This window comes from Arachis stenosperma, chromosome 5 (assembly GCF_014773155.1).
Source record: "Arachis stenosperma cultivar V10309 chromosome 5, arast.V10309.gnm1.PFL2, whole genome shotgun sequence".
NCBI lineage: Eukaryota > Viridiplantae > Streptophyta > Magnoliopsida > Fabales > Fabaceae > Arachis > Arachis stenosperma.
In genome coordinates, this window is record NC_080381.1 from 49,170,436 (window position 1) to 49,176,816 (window position 6,381).

The 6,381-nt window shown below is 41.6% G+C and overlaps 1 non-coding gene across 1 annotated transcript; it reads right to left on the reverse strand.

Annotated features, from left to right (window-relative positions):
- Positions 1-788: 788 nt before the first annotated feature.
- LOC130984369 (small nucleolar RNA R71) lies at positions 789-896 on the reverse strand. The gene has a single exon (XR_009088308.1). It is a non-coding gene; the product is annotated as a small nucleolar RNA R71 (small nucleolar RNA).
- Positions 897-6,381: the final 5,485 nt, after the last annotated feature.

Sequence of the window (6,381 nt, forward strand, 5' to 3'; positions counted from 1 at the left end):
AATCAAATTTTCAAAATGTTTTCAAAATCTTTTGATTGAATTTTCGAAAATCATCTCCCTCCTTCCCACATCCTTCTATTTATGGAGTACTACTCCTTCTTAATGCACAATTCGAACCTTATCTAATTAAAGTTCGAATTCTTCTTCTCCTTCTTCTTTCTATTTCTCTTTTCCTCTGACATTTCAAGGAATCTCTATACTGTGACATAGAGGATTCCACATTTTCTTTTTCTCTTCTCTTTCATATGAGCAGGAGCAGAGATAAAGGCATTCTTGTTGAAGCTGATCCTGAACCCGAAAGGACCTTGAAGAGAAAGCTAAGAGAAGCTAAAGCACAACTCTCTTTAGAGGACCTGACCGAATTCTTCAAGGAAGAAGAACCCATGGCAGCCGAAAACAACAACAATGCCAACAATGCAAGGAAGGTGCTGGGTGACTTTACTGCACCTACTCCCGACTTCTATGGGAGAAGCATCTCTATCCCTGCCATTGGAGCAAACAACTTTGAGCTTAAGCCTCAATTAGTTTCTCTAATGCAACAGAATTGCAAGTTCCATGGACTTCCAATGGAAGATCCTCATCAGTTTTTAGCTGAATTCTTGCAAATCTGTGACACAGTCAAGACTAATGGGGTTAACCCTGAGGTCTATAGACTGATGCTATTCCCTTTTGCTGTGAGAGACAGAGCTAGAATATGGTTGGATTCTCAACCTAAAGAAAGCCTGGACTCTTGGGAAAAGCTAGTCAATGCCTTCTTGGCAAAGTTCTTTCCACCACAAAGATGGAGTAAGCTTAGAGTGGAAGTCCAAACCTTCAGACAGAAGGATGGAGAATCCCTTTATGAAGCTTGGGAAAGATACAAACAATTAATCAGAAGATGTCCTTCAGACATGCTTTCTGAATGGAGCATCATAGGTATTTTCTATGATGGTCTCTCTGAACTATCTAAGATGTCCTTAGATAGCTCTGCTGGAGGATCTCTTCATCTGAAGAAGACACCTGCAGAAGCTCAAGAATTGATTGAAATGGTTGCAAATAACCAATTCATGTACACTTCTGAAAGGAATCCTGTGAACAATGGGACTAATCAGAAGAAAGGAGTTCTTGAGATTGACACTCTGAATGCCATATTGGCTCAGAACAAGATATTGACTCAACAAGTCAATTTGATTTCTCAAAGTCTGTCTGGAATGCAAAATGCACCAAGCAGTACTAAAGAAGCTTCATCTGAGGAAGAAGCTTATGATCCTGAGAACCCTTCAATGGAAGAGGTGAATTACCTAGGAGAACCCTATGGAAACACCTATAATTCTTCATGGAGAAATCACCCAAATCTTTCATGGAAGAATCAAGAGAGACCTCAACAAGGTTTCAATAACAATAATGGTGGAAGAAACAGGTTTAGCAATGGCAAGCCTTTTCCATCATCTTCTCAGCAACAGACAGAGAGTTCTAAGCAGAATACTTCTGACTTAGCAACAATGGTCTCTGATCTAATAAAGACCACTCAAAGTTTCATGAATGAAACAAGGTCCTCCATCAGAAATTTGGAAGGACAAGTGGGTCAGCTGAGCAAGAAAATTACTGAACTCCCTCCTAGTACTCTTCCAAGTAATACAGAAGAAAATCCAAAAGGAGAGTGCAAGGCCATCAATATGGCCGAATATGGAGAGGAAAGAGAGGAGGAGGACGCCACTGAGGAAGACCTCAGTGGGCGTGCACCACTCTCCTCTGAGTTCCTCAATGAGGAACCTTGGGAATCTGAGGCTCAAAATGAGACCATAGAGACTCCATTGGACTTACTTCTGCCATTCATGAGCTCTGATGAGTATTCTTCCTCTGAAGAGGATGAGTATGTTACTGAAGAGCAAGTTGCTAAATATCTTGGAGCAATCATGAAACTAAATGACAAGTTATTTGGAAATGAGACTTGGGAGGATGAACCTCCCTTGCTCACCAAAGAACTGGATGACTTAGGCAGAAACTGCCTCAAAAGAGGCAGGATCCTGGGAAGTTTTCTATACCTTGTACCATAGGCACCATGACCTTCAAGAAGGCCTTGTGTGACTTAGGGTCAAGTGTGAACCTCATGCCCCTCTCTGTAATGGAGAAGCTAGGGATCTTTGAGGTACAAGCTGCAAGAATCTCACTAGAGATGGCAGACAACTCAAGAAAACAAGCATATGGACTTGTAGAGAATGTTTTGGTTAAGATTGAAGACCACTACATCCCTACTGATTTCATAGTCCTAGAGACTGGGAAGTGCATGGATGAATCCATCATCCTTGGCAGACCCTTCCTAGCCACAGCAAAGGCTGTGATTGATGTTGATAGAGGAGAGTTGATCATTCAAGTGAATGAAAAATCCTTGGTGTTTAAGGCCCAAGGATATCCCTCTGTCATCATGGAGAGGAAGCATGAAGAGCTTCTCTCAAAACAGAGCCAAACAGAGCCCCCACAGTCAAACTCTAAGTTTGGTGTTGGGAGGCTACAACCAAACTCTAAGTTTGGTGTTGAAACCCACATTCAAACTCTAAGTTTGGTGTTGGGAGGTTTCAACACGGTTCTGAGCATTTCCGAGGCTCCATGAGAGCCCTCTGTCAAGCTAATGACATTAAAGAAGCGCTTGTTGGGAGGCAACCCAATGTTTTATAATTAATTATTTTATTTTGTTATTTTATCTTTTTTGTAGGTTGATGATCATAAGAAGTCACAAAAACAATGAAAAAAAAGCAAAAACAGAATGAAAAACAGGAAGAAAAACAGCACACCCTGGAGGAGAAGAAGCTGGCGTTCAAACGCCAGTAATGCTAGCTGTTGGGCGTTTAACGCCCAGTCTGGCACCATTCTGGGCGTTTAACGCCAGAAAGGGGCACCAGACTGGCGTTAAACGCCAGTAAAGGGCAAGAACCTGGCGTTAAACGCCAGGAATGGGCACCAGCCCGGCGTTTAACGCCAGAAATGGCTCAAAACGTGATTTTGAGCAACAATTGGTGCAGGGATGACTTTTCCTTGACACTACAGGATCTGTGGACCCCACAGGACCCTACCATCACTCTCTCTCTTCTTCCCCCATTCACCAATCACCTCAACACCTCTTCCCCAAAAACCCCTCACCTATCAAATCCCATCTTTCTCTTCACCACTCACATCCATCCTTCATAAAACCCCACCAACCTCACCCTTCAAATTCAAACCACTTTCCCTCCCAAACCCACCCATAATGGCCGAACCTTTACCCCCCTCTCTCCTATAAATACCCTTCTTCAACTCTTCATTTTCACACAACCTAAACCCCCTTTCTTACCCTTCTTGGCCGAACACACTACCATCTCCCTTCTTCCTCATTTCTTCTTCTTCTACTCTCTTCTTTCTTCTTTTGCTCGGGGACGAGCAAACATTTTAAGTTTGGTGTGGTAAAAGTGTTGCTTTTTCATAACCATTTATGGCATCCAAGGCCGGAGAACCCTCTAAAAAGAGGAAAGGGAAGGCAAAAGCTTCCACCTCCGAGTCATGGGAGATGGATAGATTCCTCTCCAGGGTGCATCAAGACCACTTCTATGAAGTTGTGGCCTTGAAGAAGGTGATCCCCGAAGTCCCCTTTTCACTCAAAAAGGGTGAATATCCGGAGATCCGCCATGAGATCCGAAGAAGAGGTTGGGAAGTTCTTACCAACCCCATTCAACAAGTCAGAATCTTGATGGTTCAAGAGTTCTATGCCAATGCATGGATCACAAAGAACCATGACCAAAGTGTGAACCCGAATCCAAAGAATTATCTCACTATGGTTCGGGGGAAATACTTGGATTTTAGTCCGGAGAGTGTAAGGGTGGCGTTCAACTTGCCCATGATGCAAGGAGATGAGCATCCTTACACTAGAAGGGTCAACTTTGATCAAAGGTTGGACCAAGTCCTCACAACCATATGTGAAGAGGGCGCACAGTGGAAGCAAGATTCAAGAGGAAAGCCGGTCCAATTGAGAAGGCATGACCTCAAGCCCGTGGCTAGAGGATGGTTAGAGTTCATACAACGCTCAATCATCCCCACTAGCAACCGGTCCGAAGTTACCATAGACCGGGCCATCATGATCCATAGTATCATGATTGGAGAAGAAATAGAAGTTCATGAGGTTATAGCCCAAGAACTCTATAAGGTGGCGGACAAGACCTCCACCTTGGCAAGGTTAGCCTTTCCTCATCTCATTTGTCACCTCTGTTATTCAGTTGGAGTTGACATAGAGGGAGACATTCCCATTGATGAGGACAAGCCCATCACCAAGAAAAGGATGGAGTACACAAGAGATCTCACTCATCATGAGATCCCTGAGATTCCTCAAGGGATGAATTTTCCTCCACAAAACTATTGGGAGCAACTAAACACCTCCCTAGGAGAACTAAGTTCCAACATGGGACAACTGAGGGTGGAGCATCAAGAACACTCCATCATCCTTCATGAAATTAGAGAAGATCAAAGAATCATGAGGGAGGAGCAACAAAGACAAGGAAGAGACATTGAGGAGCTCAAGCATCCATAGGATCTTCAAGAGCAAGAAAGAGCCGCCATCACTAAGGTGGACCCATTCCTTGATTTCCTTGTTCTTTATTCTTCTGTTTTTCGATTTTTATGCTTTATGTTATCCATGTTTGTGTCTTGTGATCATTAGTGTCTTAGTGTCTATGCCTTAGAGTTATGAATGTCCTATGAATCCATCACCTTTCTTGAATAAAAATGTGCTTAATTGAAAAGGAAAGAATTGCATGAATTCTGAATTTTATACTAGTTTAATTATTTTGATGTGGTGGCAATATTTTTGTTCTCTGAATGTATGCTTAAACAGTGCATATGTCTTTTGAATTTGTGGTTCATGAATGTTGGCTCTTGAAAGAATGATGAAAAAGGAGACATGTTACTGAGGATCTGAAAAATCATTAAAAATGATTCTTGAAGCAAGAAAAAGCAAAAAAAAAAAAGAGAAAAAAAAAGCAAACGAAAAAAAAAAAATCGAAAAAAAAGAAAGAAAAAGAAAGAAATAAAGTTGTGATCCAAGGCAATAAGAGTGTGCTTAAGAACCCTGGACACCTCTAATTGGGGACTTTAGCAAAGCTGAGTCACAATCTGAAAAGGTTCACCCAATTATGTGTCTGTGGCATGTATGTATCCGGTGGTAATACTGGAAGACAGAGTGCTTTGGGCCACAGCCAAGACTCAATAAATGGCTATGTTCAAGAATCATCATACTTTACTAAGAGAATCATTAACACTATCCGGATTCTAAGTTCCTAAAGAAGTCAACCATTCTGGATTTCAAAGGATAGAGTGAGATGCCAAAACTATTCAGAGGCAAAAAGATAAAAGCCCCGCTCATCTAATTAATACTGATCTTCATAGATGTTTTTGGAGTTCATTGCATATTCTCTTCTTTTATCTTATTTGATTTTCAGTTGCTTGGGGACAAGCAACAATTTAAGTTTGGTGTTGTGATGAGCGGATAATTTGTATACTTTTTGGCATTGTTTTTAGTATGTTTTTGTTATGATTTAGTTAGTTTTTAGTATATTTTTATTAGTTTTTAATTAAAATTCACTTTTCTGGACTTTACTATGAGTTTGTGTGTTTTTCTGTGATTTCAGGGATTTTCTGGCTGAAATTGAAGGACCTGAGCAAAAATCTGATTCTGAGACCAAAAAGGACTGCAGATGCTGTTGGATTCTGACCTCCCTGCATTCGAAGCGGATTTTCTGGAGCTACAGAAGCCCAATTGGCGCGCTCTCAACGGCGTTGGAAAGTAGACATCCTGGGCTTTCCAGCAATATATAATAGTCCATACTTTGCCCAAGATTTGATGGCCCAAACCGGCGCTCAAAGTCACCTCAAGAAATCCCAGCGTTAAACGCTGGAACTGGCACCCAAATGGGAGTTAAACGCCCAAACTGGCACCAAAGCTGGCGTTTAACTCCAAGAAGAGTCTCTACACGAAATTGCTTCATTGCTCAGCCCAAGCACACACCAAGTGGGCCCGGAAGAGGATTTTTATGTCATTTACTCATTTCTGTACACCCTAGGCTACTAGTTTCTTATAAGTAGGACCTTTTACTATTGTATAGAAATCTTTTGATCACTTTTAGATCTCTAGATCATCTTTGAACATTTTAGTTCTTAGATCATTGGGAGGCTGGCCATTCGGCCATGCCTAGACCTTATGCTTATGTATTTTCAACGGTGGAGTTTCTACACACCATAGATTAAGGTGTGGAGCTCTGCTGTACCTCGAGTATTAATGCAATTACTATTGTTCTTCCATTCAAATTCCGCTTGTTCTTTGTCCAAGATATCACTTGTTCTTCAACATGATGAAGGTGATGATTGACGCCCATCACCATT